The 17,657-nt window shown below is 39.2% G+C and overlaps 1 protein-coding gene across 2 annotated transcripts in view; it reads left to right on the top strand.

Annotated features, from left to right (window-relative positions):
• Positions 1–17,459: 17,459 nt before the first annotated feature.
• Positions 17,460–17,657, top strand: part of FYB1 (FYN binding protein 1) — a 45,151-nt gene continuing 44,953 nt past the window's right edge. Inside the window, exon 1 of one of the 2 annotated variants that reach the window (XM_038124622.1) lies at positions 17,460–17,649. The gene's annotated coding sequence lies outside the window, so the exon portion shown is untranslated. The remainder of the gene's footprint in view (positions 17,650–17,657) is intronic. The other variant, XM_038124624.1, reaches the window with a different exon arrangement.

The raw sequence follows: 17,657 nt of genomic DNA, 5'->3' as shown, positions 1-17,657 counted from the left end.
TACAGTAGCTGTGGTCAACCTTTTATTTGTCTGTTGCTGTCATTAGAATATGAATATGCCACCTTTGTTAGTCAATGGAGTGTCTCTTTATTGATGTTTCTTCATAATTCTTTCTAGCATGTTTTCAAACTGATTTTCAAGAACTCAAATCCAGCACAATTATAATAATGTATATAGCATCATTTGCTTGATGGTACATTGTTAGAGAAGAACTTTGAAGAGACATTATCTTCAGCAAAATGCCCCTGGAGATTTATTTCAGCCCTATGTTTTACATCTAATTCATGGCACAGAACACCAGGATGTTTATGAAGACATGCAGTTCCACTAGAGCAATTATGCTTGCTCCTCGCAATATTTGCAGAAGAGTTCATCACTGTGTCTTGACTATGTCAATGAGTTAAAGATTTTATGAGAAATCACATGCACATTACAAAGGGATAGAAGAACTGTTCTATTACCATCCAGATTTTTAGCAGAAATTCCAAAACAAGGAAACAAGGCTGATGCAATTGTGTTGTCACTGAACCTACCTGTCCATCCTTCTCAGTGACTTTTGAACCCAGCAGACAATTACTGGAAAATTTGTTTGGATTGAGGAGGAAGGATAGTTCTCAAAGAGGTATCATTTAAAAAGGCAGCTAACTTGGGAAAACAAAAAGAAATCAGTGTCCCCTTTGAGGAGAAGGTAACCATGGTAACTTAGCTTTACTACTAGTCATCAGAAGATCCTCTAGGAAGCAAGATATAAGGAAACAGTTAATAACAAAGATATATGAGGGCTGAGTGGTTTGGAAATACAGAAATAGTAGATGACATCAGATCAATGAGATCAATCCCTTGCATAGTGGCAGTCCAGATCTGGAAGATTCTGCTGGAATATTCTTTACCTTCCTTCTGCCCACCATGAGTGACTCTAAAGACTCTGAGCACCCAAGATTATATATCACAAAAGAAAGCAGGAGAGAAAACAGTGAACTACAAAATCTACTGTGCTACAAAAATTGGAAGGAAAAAAGACCTTTCACTGGTCCTGCCATCATGAATATTCCCTTCAGATCACAGGAGTGGCAATGTTTCCACTAATTTATGTTCACACATGCACCCAGCAACCCTGCAGTCTTCCTGGGACATTTCAGAAAGCCTCAAACCTGACAGGCTTTTTACTGTACTGTGTACCTGTAATAAAGCACCTCTTGGTGAAGATCTGGTGTTACTGTCCCACAATAGGGGCAGGAGAACTCTCCACCAAGAGCAGAGCTATCAGCTATCAGGAAACTTTTAATAGACAGAGCAAATCCTAAAGAGCTGGTCGTGAAAACATTCCTACTTTAAAAAAAAGTACTAAGAGAATAAGCTTAGAGTAACCTACCAAAATCTAAGATTTACTACACAGTGTGAACAGACATGGTGACCAAGCATCTTTCCAGTACAGTTAGTAATCTGTCTCTGATAAGCAAATTTTTTTTCCAGCAGAATTCTCCCTGTCTTATTATTGAATTGCTCATGTAGCAAAAGAAAACCTTACTGATTTTCTTCCTCCTCTATGCTCTTTGGAAGATCATTTCTGAACATGAATGAATATAAATTATAATACAATACCCACTTTAAATGTAGTTGCAACTTATTTAGACACACTTGATTTCAATCCCATATTTTTTGGCATAAATACTCCTTCTTCCTTGATACTTACATACCTTGTCATAACCTTTCATCTCCACTTTTTAAGTTACCCAAGGTAAGCTCTTTCAGTGTCTTTTCAGAAGCCAAGAAGTCCTACTCATATTGTAAGTCTCCACTTGGTCACTCAACATAGCTGACCAGAGCTGCACACAAGACTCTGAACAAGCCCTCACCAGTCCTCCGCACAAATTCTTTTCCTGCCTCTCCCCAAAATCATTTGCCTAATCTGCAGCCAAATAACATGTACTTTCCACATGTGTATGTCATGTTAGTGACTCATTGTGTCCCTGGCACAAAGCAAAAAAAAATTTTCTTTCTAGCCTTAAGTATATGACTTTGTTATTAAAATTTGGTTGAGTTCTATCACTCCAATATACAAACTCTTCTCCTCCTTCCTGATTCCCCTGATTCCCCTCAGGATGAGAACCACTTAGTTTAGAACACCTTCAGATAACATCATAGTATAGGCCCAGCTCTTGAACAAGATTCCTGGTTCAAGAACCTTCTCTTCAACCAGACCCAAGTAATGGAACAGACAGGATCAGTCCAATGACTGATGCCTACAGAACACTGCAAGTAATCCAAATTAAACTCAGTAATTCCCTTACCACTAAAGTGATGTAGTTTTAACCATCTCCTAGTTTACCTTACACTCTTTCTGATAGGTCACATCTTCTCCCAATTTCTGTCACTTAAAATTCAACAAAGGATATCACCTGAAATACTCTGCTGAAATCTAGACAAATACAGCAAATTACATTACCTTTGCCTTAAATGCCAGCTAAACTTTGCAAAACAGGTTTTTTCAGACATAATCCCTTGTTAGTGAAGCCTACATTAGATGTAGCTACATATATCTGATGTTTTCTCATTCAAATAGTTTTTTTCAAAATTATTCTGGTGCTCAAGAAAATTAGCATGGAGCTGCCCTGGTGTTTTCCTAGTTTTAGGAAAATAGGTAGTGTTTGCTAATTGCCCTCATAAGTATCTGTAGCTGTATTTGCCATTATCTCTATAATAGGTCCTATTGATATAGTCCATTGAAAGTGTAATAGAAAGCAAATTGTTTGGGACTTACAGCAATACAGTAATCTTTTCAGTGCTGTAGTGCTGAGATTTTAGGGAAATCCTGATTTCCCCACAGAATGCAGTTTAAACCTTGCTTCTGACAAGATACAGTACTTTCTGTTATTTTATTATCATATTTATTTATTCCCATTAATTTATACTGAGAAGATTGCTTACTGAAAACCCAACTGATTTTTCTCTAGATGTTAGGCATCACCAACATCTACCACTAGCCTCTTTCCTGTATTGGCTAGGACTTCACTCCCCTTCTTCCTTTTTCACCCCTTTTCATTAAGCTCTTTGTTTTAGTTTTTGCTTTTCTTCTAGATCTAGTTCACTGAAGTTTATGGCCATATGCCCTTCTTCCTTTAATTTTTGTGCACAGGAAGTCTGCAGCACTACAGAACTTTAATACCCTGTCAGACTAGGGCAATCCTATTTTTCTGATAGTATTATCTATGAAGAGCTCAATAATTAAAGGCTAATTGATAGAGAGATTGTTCAGCTTATTTGAGATAGAAGATTCCTTCAGATATTGAAAATCCATGAAAGTCTGGGTCAGAAGGAAACATGTATGGCATTTACAGTGAAGCCTAAATATATGTAAATCCAGGAACCCTGAGTATGAAAAACAAAACCAAAATACATTTGCCTTTTTAATTCAGTCAAAGATTACTGAAAAGAATAACTACATAATTTTATCATCAGCATAGACCTGGTTTTCATGAAAATCTTGGAAGTAATTAAATGAATGAATAAAACCTATTCATCCTCCACAGGGGTGCAACGTAACCCAAACAAACAATGTTTACAATTCTGCTAGGTCTCTGATACTGTGCAAAACAAGAATATTGCTGATATCTTTTCATGTGGAGGCTGGATAGACCACATACACTCTCTAAAGAAACATTGACAGTGAAGGACAAAGAACATCTTTTACTCCCTCTAGTACAGTGCATACTCCTCAGCAGACTTGTGGAGACAGAAAAACTGAAATTATGGTAAGTACAGGACTTCATTAATTTACGTTTTATTACATGGATGTATTAGCACTAAAACTGCTGTGGATGGGACTGTAAAACCTTAAGTTTATTTCTAATAGTGTTCAAATCCTTGAATCTGGCTTTCTTCTTTTGAGAGCATGAGGAAACCTTTTTTTTTTTCGGTCCTTCATCATCTGAACTGGTTTCTATTTGATTTACTGATTTTGACATTCAAAATTAATCAAAACAACTTCTTTCAAGGCTAAACTGACAAATTAGTCTGTGTATCCAGAGGAATCCTGCAGTCAAGTGTCAATGTGACACTACCCAAGAAATGGGAAGGGGTCAAACCCTCTAACTACATTAAAAAAAAAAATCTACTATCTTATTCTGCTTCAGCAGGACTTTGTAACTAAAAAGATAAGGGAATTTATCTGTATATCTTCAGTATAGTTGGATGGGGAGTGTGGCATGGTGTTGTGTGTTTAGCAAACCAATAGAATTTGTTTCCTGAGAAAGTCAGTTTCTTTAAACTCTCCATATGCATCTTTTTGTAGGTATTTTACTAATAAATCAAGCTGGTACTTTCAAGATTAGTGATTTTAGAGATAAATGTTGCAAAGAAAGAAATCTGCATAACTTTTCAGGCCATCTTTGCTCTTGGAAATAATTTAGAACTCCTGAAGTAGCTTGTGTATACAATTTATCATAGTATCTATGTCCAAACAATCATCCTCCCTGGATGCAGTATTATAAAGAGGTTGACTTGAAGCTGTCAATCCTGTTTCAAAAGAAAAAAAAAGGCACCTTGTGATACTTAGAGGTGAAAAAGGCTGCCCATTGCAAGTGTTACTTGAAGAACAGTGAAATAGATTGAATAGAGAAAGTGCTTCTCAATAATGCTTCACAAATTTCTGAGTTTTCTGGTTGAATTTGTCTCTGCTTGTCACTATGATTGAATTCTTCCTGAAGCCTAAGGAAAGTGTTTGCATAAAGGATAATTTTTTAAAATTTAAAAATTTGTTTTAAAATATTGACCAGGTATTTTTACTTTGTTTATTTCTGTTGTAATCCCACTGTGTAGAAGCAAGTACTAGAGGTCAAAATACTACATTTGTTTATACCAGTAATTCAAGTCACTTGACTTACTCTATATTTCCATATGGATAAGCAGGATCTGAATAAGCTACACCAAAATAGCATCTTGCTTTGCTGTTGCCTGCTGATTTCTAGCTGCCACAGGAATTCTTTAACTTGTACTAGAGGAGACCAAATATGTATGGAATTCTTAGATTTGCAAAACACTACATCAAAAACTGCACAGGAAGTGCACAGTTACTCTTCTGGCATGATTCAAGTGTCTAGCTGCTTTCACAAACAGGTTTGTTTAGAAACAATGCACATGTGAATATTTTGATCACTGAACTTCTGCTGTTGCCAAATACAGTTTGAAAACATGCAAAAATTTAGAGTTTCACAATTTTGATTAAATCTTTTCAAATTTCCAGGTTGTTTTCCCAGATTCCAAATATGAATGACAATTCAAAGTAATGCAAACCATGAATTTATTCCTTTAGTCTATTTTCTTGACAATGCTATATAGAACTATGGGGAAGGAAGTGCTTTTATCTTCGCATCACAGGCAACCCAAAAGCTTCACCAAGGAAGGAAATGACATTTTTTTGGTCTTAGTTTTGACACTGCACAGGTAGAAATTTATATTACAGCAAAACGAGAAGACAGAAGAAAAAATAAGGAGGTAAGCAAAACAAGTAACAAAATAAAGTGAAGTGCAGAGCACTCTAGGAAAGTTTGATTTGTGGCAGTTTTATACCAGAAAACAAACTAATAAAAAAAATGTGTTCTTACCAAAAAAAAAAAAAAAAAAAAGTCAATGAACCTTTTGAACATGAAATTGGGTATAATCTGGTTTTAGTGCATACAGAAAGAGATGCAGAGAAGAAAGTTAGGCCTGCAGAAGCCTGAAATCCAAATGAGGACCAAAACATAGAATTCACTGCTTCATTTCTGACACGGAGGAAAGTTTAGACCAAAACACTTGCATATAATATGAGATGAAAAAATACCGGAACTACAATAATAGCTTCAGACAGGCAAGACTGAGGCTTATTAACCCAAAGGAAAAAAATTGCATTTTCCTTTGATTTCAAGCCAGGACAGGCTGCACTGATTCCTGACCTAGAGAAATACCCCTAAGCCTGTATGTCTTTTTGCAGTGATACTGGTAATTCTCAGATGTACTCTATAAAGGAAAAAGCTTTCAAGATCTGTGAATTCAGTAATAGATCTTCTGATGGAAATGAGGCCAGCCAAGGAACTCGACTGATCTATTTGGATTTACTCTTTGTTTAAAGAAAAAAAAAACCTACAGATTCTGTACAGAAATTCATAATATTCTATACAATTATATGTTGGGTTATAAAATGCTGAATGTCTAACCACATTCAGAAGGAACCATCTCTTAAGGAACTCTGTGTGAAGGCACTTCTAGCTGTTTGCAAAAATCACTGAGATCACTGGACTTCTGACAGCCACAGGACACCAACAGATCTTGCATAAGTGGGAACTCAGCAGACTTTTGAAACGGATTTGTGCAAAATACAGCTCTCAGGGCTAAGAACAATAAATTCCTTAGTATATCACTGTTTTTGTTAAACTTGCATGGGTTTTCTGACTGTCAGGCTGAACATAAGCATGAGAAGTAGAGAAAGACTGAGAGAGAATTTTTTTCCCTGATATTTATGCTACTTTCAAAAATTCTGTAAACTAATGTCTGCCCCAATTAAATCCAAAAATACTTTTTTTACTCACTGTTTAAGACAGTAGGAAAAACACAGTAACAGTAAAGCCAGACAAGCAGCAGGTGGATTGCCGGCAGCACCCGAGGACAGCTCCACTCTGTGGGTGCATAATGCCCTCAGCTGGGACAGAGGGACAGGCTGCACTCAGAGCCTCACAAGCACCAACATCCTAGCTATTCTCTGGTGTCCTGCCAGCTTCATCATATTGCTATGGAAAACCATTGGCAAGCCAGGTCTACTACTACATCCACCAGGCCATTCACACTGAAATAAGGTAATATTTCAGCCTATTCAAGAGATGCTGAATGAATTGAAACCTTCCCCATCCCTGTACTTTGCAACTTGGACAAAAAACATATTTGCAGACATGCTTAGAATGCAGAACAATACCCTTCATATGATCTTTATTTGTTAAAGTTTTTCATATTTGTGGGGAATGGTGAGAGGAGGGAGGAGGAGGGAAAGCTAATATAGGAAAATGTGTTAGGTATGTAAATTAGGCAAAGATAAATCATATGCATAAACAAATGTAAATATGAAGCTGATACAGAACATATAACGTGACTTTGTTAACAGCTCCAGATAGCATAACGTAGATAAAACAAGAATATTTAAAGGTGCACTTTTACTCTTTTTGTGACAGGAGCAGTTTTAGTGTTTATCAGTAAATAATCTACATCTGAATCAACATTCTAGGATTAGGACCCTGCTGGGATTTGTGGGTTCATTTCAACAGAAAGTCGTCTTTTTAGATTTTTTTTTCTTACAAACTATTCATGCTGTATTTTTCCATAGTTAAGGAAAAAATAAAAAGAATAACAATAGTTCTTCAGCAGAGTTCAGGAGTCTTTACAGGAAAAATATGAAATGAACAAAAAAGAGCACCTGCCTTCAGCCACAACCCTCTATGTAAAAGGTGAAGTACGCAGAAAATTAAGAATGGAAAAATTACACAGAAATGTATAAAAACAAAGCCATACCTATTCACTGAAATTGTAAACAATGATCTCTCTAACTTGCAATATCCTCACTGAAAGATATTGAAAAGTAATGAAAATTATTTATTACACCTTTAAAAGTGGGACATGTAAGAAATTTGCCAAATTCAATCCATACTTATAAACCAAATTATTTAATAATTTTAGGGAGTTTACATTTTCATAGAATGAAATGGGAATCAGAGGATCTTGTGCATCTTGTATTTGCAGCTACAGCTGGGTGTTCCTTTCACTTCTGTTGACATATCTCTAACAGCTTTTCTTCCCATTAGACACTTGTTAGCTAAGTTTTAAAGTGTCACAACACCTATAATACCACAATTCCTCTCTAAACCCCTGAGGGCATCTGCATTTTGATTCTGAAGGTGAGTTATAGGGAGACCTGTTTCCTTATGTCTTTGGAGAAGAAAAACTTTCAGAAATCATATCTCCAGGCTCTCACTTATCTTCTAAAAAGGCTCTCAAAACATCAATTTATGTACAACCATTGATCTTGTCCATCTCATAGTAATTTTTTTACCTTTTTTCAAAATGCTTTTTTTAATCCCTTTTATGTCTGTTGGTGTTTATTCACCAGTGGTCCTGTTTGTATGATTTCTGTGGTCTTGTCTTATTCTTACGGCTCTCAGTCTTTAATGCATTATTCTGCACCTAAGTTTCCAGGGATTTGAGTATTTTCCTCACATGACATGAGTTTTTTATCAAATTTCTTTTCATCATCCCATCAGAGAAGTTGTTCCGGCTCAAATTTATGCAATATCTCACAAGAATGAAATGGTCAGCCTGGTCTTCCCCAGGCTGACCACTGCTGCATTTCTGCTTCCTGCTGCTCTTCTCCCCATGACAGTCAGCAGCTGTCCTATGCTCCACAATAAAAATATTCTGTTGAATTGATGATCTACCCAATGGCCCAATTTTTGATAAATATTCAGTAGACTCACCTTACATTTCAGTCTAGCCCATGCTCAGCAAAAGGTTGGCAGTGTGATCTTACATAGCCAAAAAAAATGAATTATTTTTTTCTCCATACAATTTAGCATCTGGAGCAAAAAAGCTGCTATATGCTGCCTCATCGGTCATGGCCTGTAACTTCTCTAAGGCAGCAGCAAAACAGAAACAGACACTGAATTTCCCCTTCTCATCCACACAAATTGTGTAAAAAGCAGTTTCAAGTGCCTGTGACAGTGCAAATAACACACTTGGTAAGTAACTAAATTTGCATGATTGAAGTTAGGAAAGCAGCCATAGCTTCTCTTGATGTCTCAGGTTTTAGCGTTTCTATTTTTCAGATTCTGTACAGCTTTAGTGTCTAGTTCTGAGTTTCATATTAGGGGATAGAAAGCTCTCTTCATAGATTAGGTAGACAAAACAATTCCTTCTCTAGCTGGGGACCAAGGACAAATGATCCAAATTTCAGACCCAAGACCATAAACAACAGTGGACTGAAGAGACAAAAACAAGACGGATGGAACTTCATAAGCTAAAGCCATAATTGGACAATTAACTACAATATGGAAACGGACCAGAACTTATAAAAGTGAGAGACCCCAGGACCGGTCGTGCATTTTGTGTCCATTTTAGGTTCACCTTGGGCGTGCCCTGGCTGGGCTCTTGTACTGTCCAAGGTGTATCCACTGAGGCCTTCTGATAAATACCTGCTTTATTCTTCAGTTCCGTTTAGCCTCTGTTCTAGGTCAGCCTTCACAAGGCATCACTCTGCCTCTCAGGCAAGGCAGCAGGCAGGCACTGAGAAAACAAAACAGCAGCACCTCAATTCCCTGGGCTCACAGTAGGTGACCAGAGAGCTAGGACACATGACAGACTAAGAGAAGTAGGCAAAGCAGAGGCTTTATTGTTGTTCTCAAATGTCTAATGGAAGTGTGTCATACTCATCTCAGAGATGCACACAGACAGAGTGAGAGGCAAAAAAGGCATTGGAAACAACACAGAAAAAAAAACAAAAAACCAAAAAAACAAAGAAAAACAAAATCCCAATTAGTTTCCTATTCTTGTTTGTTTGGTTTAGTTGTTGTTTGGGTTCTGAGGGTTTGTTTGTTTGGGGTTTTTTTCCTTTTATTTTTCTTTTAACAGTGATGGAAATCAAATGCTGGTAGAAGTTAGAGGGTCAGCAGATTTTCTACCCTCACTCCCTCCCTACCTAAATGACCCTGGAAAGTTAGGATTTGTCACAGAGAGGCTCCTCCATTAGAGGTCAGTGTTGTGCCAGCACCCGGGAAAGGCACCACGTTAAAAACAGGCACGTGATGTTTGTACCGAGAGAGCTCAGCATGAAAGGGCTCCATTGTGTGCATGGCTGAAGGGTGAGACCCATCTGACCGCAGGGCAGGTGTATGGTGGAAAAGGGGACACACAGCCCACCTACTGTCATTTCACAGAGAGGAAAGTTTTGGAAATGACAGGAGAGCAGGATAGGAAAGAAGAAATTTTCTTTTTGAAAGAAACTCTTAGTATACCAGCAAGGCTTCAGATTATGGGGTTTGTGTACACTCTCTGTCTAAGCTGACTTTACCAAAAAGACTCTTAGCAGATGGAAAATTATGCTTGTTTTCTGCTGTGATTACCAGTGGCACAAGTGAATGAATTCTCACTTAAACTAACTTCTTCTTTCTTTTGTTTATGGATTTATCACAGGCTAGCCAGTTACTTTAGAGCCAGAAGGTTTTGTGACCAACTTGCCGCCACCTGCTAAAGATAAGGGATCTGGGATGGACAAAGTTTTTTAAAAGCCTGAAGGATAGGGACATAGAAAGGATGGCAGGCATTAAGCAAATACTAAGCAGAAGTACTTAGGAAATTTTTCCAGAAACATTCTTCTTAAAGATGTTTAGATTAAACTGTTTTAATTTTTAAACTTCATTGTCTTTGATTAAAACTATTTCTGAAATTACTTTGTGTTTTGAAATGTTTATGATGTGGGAGCATTATCTTTGTTGTTTTTATTTAGGCCACATCATTGTCTTCTTTTATAAGCTTTCCCTTTCAACCTTCTTGCTTTAGAATATGAAAATAATTGCAATATAGTATACATGGTAACTAAAAAAATTAAATTTCAGCCGAGGAGAGAAGACTCTACAAGTTTTAGATGTAGTTCTCATAGATAAGGCTAATCACAGAAGCACTGGGAAAGGACACAGAAGCAGAGTGGTGAAAAGTTCCTGGCAACTCAGAATTTAACTTGAGTTTTAACTTTCTGTTTCAGATGTGTTCAAATTTTGCCTCACTTGTGGCAGGTAACTTCTGGAGAGCACATAAAGTACAGAAAGATGGAAGTCTGCATTCATCAAGACTCACTTTTTTTTAAACTTTACTAGGGTTTTTTGACTAATTGAGATTGACCATGAAAATCTAGGAGATTTTGTTTGTTTGGGGTTTTTTAAGCAAATGTCTTATAAAAGCAAAAGCAGCATGATCCCTCTAATAGGAATTGGGGAATAGGTATCAGATGTAGGTCTGATCTTCCACTTTTTAAAATGAAAAGACTGAAGAGCTGTTGTTAAGAAATCATCAGATATTAATAGAGACTAATTGCTCTCATCTGAAACCTTTCACTCAGAGATTTAAGGATACCCTTTAAGGTATCCTTTAAGGCCCTTTATTACCCGCTTCCCAAAGAAAGCCTAAGATACCTGAGCTAGGTGATACATGAAGAGGCACAGATGTCAGCTCCAAGTCTTCTCTGCTCCATTAAGGTGGTGCAGAAGACCAAACAGCTCAGAACAGCACCTTGCCTGCAGCTTGGATGCTTTTTAGGAAATATGAGTTTCTGTTTTGCTCCTCTGCACTAATAGCAGGTGAGACTTGAAGAGCTGATGCATGTTTAATATATGAGAGGGCAGGAAAGGAAGTTGTTAAATTTGTGTATGAAAGTGTGTGGTGTCCCTGTCTCCCTCCCAGAGGGTTTACACAACTCCTGGTGAGGTATTTGCATGGGTTCTTTGCACACCTTTTTGCCTCCCAGGCGGAGGCAGGGAGGGACACGTTGAAGAGGAAGGGAAGTCAGTTTTGCTAAAGCTGTCCCTGTTGCTTTCCCACTTCCTCCTGGTACCAGCAGCTGGGGGGGATGCTGAAGGGGAAGCCAGACCAGCTGATAACCCCCTACTTGGCCATTCACATGAGGGTGTATAGGGTGTAAACTGAAGCAACTTCTTCCTTGAGAAAGTTTCCCTTCCCCTCTGACGTCCCAGCGTGCACTTCCCGCAGCTCGGGCTCGCTCCCTTCTCCTCTCCCCGGCGCAGCTGCTGCGATCGCCGCCTCAGGCCTGCACCGGCTCCATCCCGCCCCGGCTCCCTCCGGGACAGCCTGAGCCCGGGCAGGGAGGCACAGACTCAGGGCTCGGTGAGCGGATGGTATGGGAAAGCAGGGCACAGGCACAGCCATTTCTGAGGGGGACTAAGGGAGCAAAACTTCACCAGGACAAACCCTCCCCAGCTGCCAGAGGTCCTCTCCCCACACAAACTGCTCGTGCGCAGCTCCCAGCCCTGCCCTGCTCCTCCATCCTCCCTTTCACCCCAACTTCTTCTGATTTCCTCTCATACACAGGTGCTAGCAACTTCCCAGCCTGCAAGTCTGCTTGCCTGCCAGTGTCTGAGTGGCTAGCTTGCCTTACCGAGATGGCCACCACGTCCCCCACCACATCCCCCTTGCCTCAGACTAGGAGGCTTTGGTTACAGAAAACTCAGCCATCACAGCTGCACTCACATCACCTGCAATTTAGCTCATTAAACCATCTAACCAAGCTACCCCTGGTGAGCAGTGGTGGCCCTCAGTGATGGAGAGCTGTGGGGTGGCAATGGTGCTGTGGCACGCTCTGTGAGCCCCCTCATCCCCTGTTTCACAGGGCTGTGCCTGCATTCATGGGGGCTCTTCATGCCATAGTGAACTCTGTGCCTTCCAGAGGGTTTCCCTGTGGAAGGTTTAGCAAAAGCCTAGTGTTCCCATTTGGTCTATCTGTTTACTGCTGTGGCACTGCTTTCAATTCCCCCTGAGCTCCTGCTGCTGAACCCAGGCAGACAGAACACAAGGAGTGCTGTTGTGAGCAGTACCCACGCAGCTTGCAGGGCAAAAAGCCTCATTCAAAAGCCACCTCACCTGAGCCCCCTGTGTGGGTGAGCTCGGCAGCAAAACAGGCAAAGAGGAACGTGTGACACTGGGATCAGCGCAGGGACAGGCATGGAAGGGGGTGCAAGGCAGTGCAGGTGAATCCCTTGGTTGAACATGACAGCTAATGTCTGAATGTGAGGTTTGTATTGAAATAAAAATTGCTTGAGATTTGAGCTCTCCTCAAGTTACAAAAAGGAGAGACTTTCAGCTTTTTGCATGAAGGATTTTTTTGTACAGCAAGTGCTTTGCATCAGCTTCAGCTGTCCCAAGGAAGGACTGTGATTTATTACAGTATGTATACACCAGCAGAAAACCAGGATCTTAACACACACTTGATTGTGATGCCCTGTAGTGCACTGGGGTTTCCTTCGTGACAGAAATGTACCCCTCACATGGCATAGTCAGAGCAAGGACACTGCCAGTGTCCTTTGACTTCTTTCTTGAATTTGTCAATCCTGTCAGTCTCTAGTATAAAAAATATAAATAGTGGAAACAGATTTCTGCACTCCCTGTTCAGGCAAGTAAAAATATATTAATAATAGGAAATGGTTATAAAATTAGAAATATTGAATAGCAAGAATTTAAAAGAGCCACAGCACTGAGATGAGGATCTTCAAGGGAATCTTGCATGTCAGTATTCCCGAAACAGCATCTGGAAAGCCAAATGGTTCCCATAAGCATGACACTGCATGTAGACACAAGGAAATGCTGTTATTTTGCTTATGACAAATCTTCTGTCAGAGGTACTAAAAGTGCCTTCAATTGAGAAAGCGATGGAAATGCAGCAGCATGTTTTTGAGGAAGTCTAGCTCTGTCTGCAAACACAAAGATAACACAGACTTACCCTACCAAAAATGTTGGTTCTCATAGTGCGCTGCAGCAATTGCAAGCAGAAGCTTCTGCCAGCATTCAGGAATATCAAGTTTATTCTGAAAATCAGGTAATTTCCAAAATGATGCTGTAAGAGGATTAGTGCCATGGCAAGATGGCACTTCACAACAGAACTCTGACACTGGGGAGTGGCATGGCATTGTGAAGCAGGACTGCTGACTCTGCTTTGCCCCCTGATGAGGTTCATGTACTCAAAATGTTACCCTAGAAGCAGCACAAAACCAGGTAGATTGAAACTTTCACTACTAGTATGTATAAAGATTATTGATTAATATGTTATTTCTTCTCCTGTGCCAAGTCTGTCCCCATGGCATTGAAAACTGGGAAATAAACTCTCCAACAAACTTTTTAGTTAAGAAAAACAACATTACTTTATTAGTAACACTGTGTGCATGGGGAATTCTCCTTAAAACATATGTGTTTGGTAACCTAACAGACCAGATAATATTCCTGAAACTAATACACATTCATCACATTTCCTGAAGGATCTTGTGATGAAATTTTTCTCCTTGAGACTGTCAGGTCATAATGTACTTCTCTTATTATTCTTAGCTCTGACACACAATCCTTGTTCTCAAAACTAAGATATCAGCTAGTACATATTAATCACTGATAGAAGTAAACAAGGAAGCATTAGCTGGCACAAGACTTATTAGTCGCAGATGTAGGGAGTTAACACAAAGCCACATTAATCTCTGGTATTTGCACTAAGCACTGTATGGTACAAAACTAAGCATTAACCATGAATACAGGGACCATACACTAATGTGGTAAAGTTAAAATAATTTTCCAACATCTTCCTTTGCTGCTGCATAGACTACTTTTTACAGAAATATAACCTGTTCAGTAACAACTAGGAGGCAAAAGCCCTGTGAGCAAGAGGTGGAGAAGGCAGGAAGCAAAGTTTCAGTGAAAAACTTTGCTAATGTTGACTTTCTCTTGCTCTGTGCTCCACATATTTGCATGTGTTGTATATTACAGAGCAACACTATTCTGACTTAGGAAGGAGTTTTTCAAACTGCTTAATGAGACTAATGCATCTGTCCAAAGGTGTTCTTCCACATACTGTCCTCCAGTCCTGCTCCCGCTATATACACAGGTTTAAAGATCAGCTGCCCCAACCAGTCATCTTTGTCTTTTTCTTCTCCTACCCTCCCCCCCCCCCCCCCCCCAACGAATTCTGTTACACAGTCTCTCCTTATTTTGGATCATATACTACACTTAGAGTTAGTGAAATGAAGCAGGTTAAAAACAATGTTAAACGATAAAGAAATTTTTTTGTATCATGTCCTTTCAGTTTACAGCAACTTGAACAATCGTATTGACACAGCTGTGGAGGTAACAAAATCCTACGATATTCTTTGTGACCATTGAATTGGAAAGCAAGAGGTGTTCAGATGTAAGTGCCTGACTTTTCAAACCTCTTTGGAGCAAAGAACATCAGTAGATTAAAGACAAATATCTTAAAAAGATGAGCTAACATTTACAGCAGAGACTCACAAAATCATTTGGGCTGGAAGGAAACTCTCTAGATTCCAGTCCAACCCTCCTGATGAAGTTACACAGGAACATGTCCAGGTGGGTTTCGAATATCTCCAGAGAGGGAGACTCCATGACTGCCCTGGGTAGGTGTTCCAGTGAATTGCCACTCTCAACTGAAAGAAGATCCTACTCACATTGAGGTGGAACTTCTTGTGTTTTAGTTCTCCTGTCTCTGGGTACCACTAAAAAGAGCCTGACACCATCCTCTGGGCACCATCCTCTGAGATATTTTTATGCATTTATAAGATCTCCTCTTAGTCTTTTCTACTCCAGTCTCTCCTCATAAGTGCAATGCTCCAGATCCTAAATAATTTTTCTGATCTTTGCTGAAGCCTCTCCAGTATTTCACTTTCTTTTGTGTACTGAGTAGCCCAGAAATGGACACAGCACTCTAGATGTGGCCTCAGCAGAGCCAAGTAGAGGGGGAGGATTACCTCCCTTGGCCTGCTGGCCACACTCTTCCTGAATGGCCAAGGTTCTGATTCTTTTTCTTCCCTTTCTTTTTTCCTTAATTTTTGACAAACTTAATTCCTACGTAGCCACTTTTCCCAAAGTTACATGGAAACATCCAAATAAATGCTCTGATTAAAACAAATAAAGTTGCAGTCATAACATTTCCACATAGGAGGAGTAAGACACCACTGGTGTGCTGGGTTTGGTCTTTACAGAGAATGTAATGGCATGTGTATACATGAGAAGGCATTATCATTATTAGCATCCTTGTCTTCCTTGAATATGAACTAGTGATTTTGTTGCTACTGCTGCTGTTGTTTTTTGTGAAAAGTGAAAAAGGCAAAATAATTTTACACTGCCTTCAGGTCCTGTTACTTGAAATATTAATTTATTCAGATTCTTTCTTCCCCTAAAAATAGCTAATTTCCCTATATCACTCACAAATAACCTTCACAGAAATAAGCAGGACAAAACCAGAGAGATTTCAGGAAGCTATTGCACCTGCAAATGTAAAATGAGGCACATGGTGGATATTGCAGATGGGCAAATTTCACAGAAATTCACAGCCTAAACTTATTTTCATTGTGTTTGTTGCAATTTACATTCTCATGAGCATTCTGTCAGTTAGGGATGTACTTATTTGTGTGTATTGGGTGAAAGAGAAGACAACAGGAACTGTCTAGCATTCGGAGCTGTGAAGATAAGCTAGTTCTTTGATCATTGCATGATTTGTCTAGAGCTGATACTGTGAGCAAACCCTTGCAGTGGTGTTTACCCACATAAAATTACTTTGTTGCTACAGTTACCATCTTTAAACAGTTGTGAAGGCTGCCAGATACATCAGCAAGTCAAAAATTCCAATCTGCTGTAGTTTTAATAATAAATGTATTATCATATGTGATAATTGTTTATATTCACAAATAAATACTATTTTATAAATAAAATACAGTGTTTAGCAGAATGAATATCATAAAGAACAGCATTTCTCCCACTACAATAAACCATTATGTTATATTAGAAAAACATCAGTTGTCATTGGCATGCAGCAGTGTTTCTAACTCAAATAAGCTCTATCCAGCACCCTAATAAACTTCTGAAGTAGCTAAGCTACAAGTTTTTTGTAGAATTAAGCTAGAAATATGAAGCACTTTCAATACTTTACTTTAACACTCCAAAATATTTCAAAAAATGCTAAGAAGCTTGTGCAGAAAGAGAGTAGTAGACCATGAGGAAGAATCAGTTAATTTCTAATTAAACTCAAAGACACACAACTTTTCTTCTGTAATCTCCTCCCCATTTGCTGCAGCAAATTCACTGAGCTGTATTTGGTCAGGTGTTCAACCTTTGTCGTTTTGATTTACCTTCACACATGATTTACCAGCACAAACACACGTTTAGAATTTCTTGTGAAGCTTATTTACTCAGTATTGACTTTTCTATCCTATATCATCCTTCAAACTCAAACACACAGGAGGAAGGACAGAAGAAATGTATGATCACAGTTTTGTTTGTTTTTATTTTTATCTCCACATAACATAAGTTTTGAAAAACTGGCCAGCAGAATCTCAAGAACCCATTGGCAAATGTAAAACAGCAAAGGAACATACTAGCTGACACCTGAGAGTGGGCCATATATGCAGGGTTCTCAGTCATAGCAGGGCACTGGACCTGTGGCCAGTCCACCCTTTAAGCCTGTAATTGCCTCACATTTGTTTAGCAGCTCTCTGTGAAGGCTCAGGCTTATGTGCAGGAAGGAAGCCTCACAGGGCTACGCAATGTGGGGTAAATGCAATACTTTTGGATATCACATGGTGCTTACTGCTGATGGAAGCAGCCAACAGTCTGAACACACTTTAGTTCCCTTTTCTTCCAGCACTTCTTGCCTAATATCCTGTGGAGAGCAGTTACTGTTCATGATAATGAAACCCACAAGTGTATCTTGTGAGAAGCAAGAACTCCTCTGTGAGAAGCAGAACTCCTCTTTAGCAAATAGACCAGGCTGTTAGTTGTTACACCCGAGGATTGTTGCATTGAGGGAGCCAGTTTTACTGCTTGTTTCAGAATACTGGAGAGCTTTGGGATATCCAGGTAAACTG

This window comes from Motacilla alba, chromosome Z (assembly GCF_015832195.1).
Source record: "Motacilla alba alba isolate MOTALB_02 chromosome Z, Motacilla_alba_V1.0_pri, whole genome shotgun sequence".
Taxonomy (NCBI): domain Eukaryota; kingdom Metazoa; phylum Chordata; class Aves; order Passeriformes; family Motacillidae; genus Motacilla; species Motacilla alba.
This window is presented reverse-complemented; position numbering and strand designations above follow the sequence as displayed.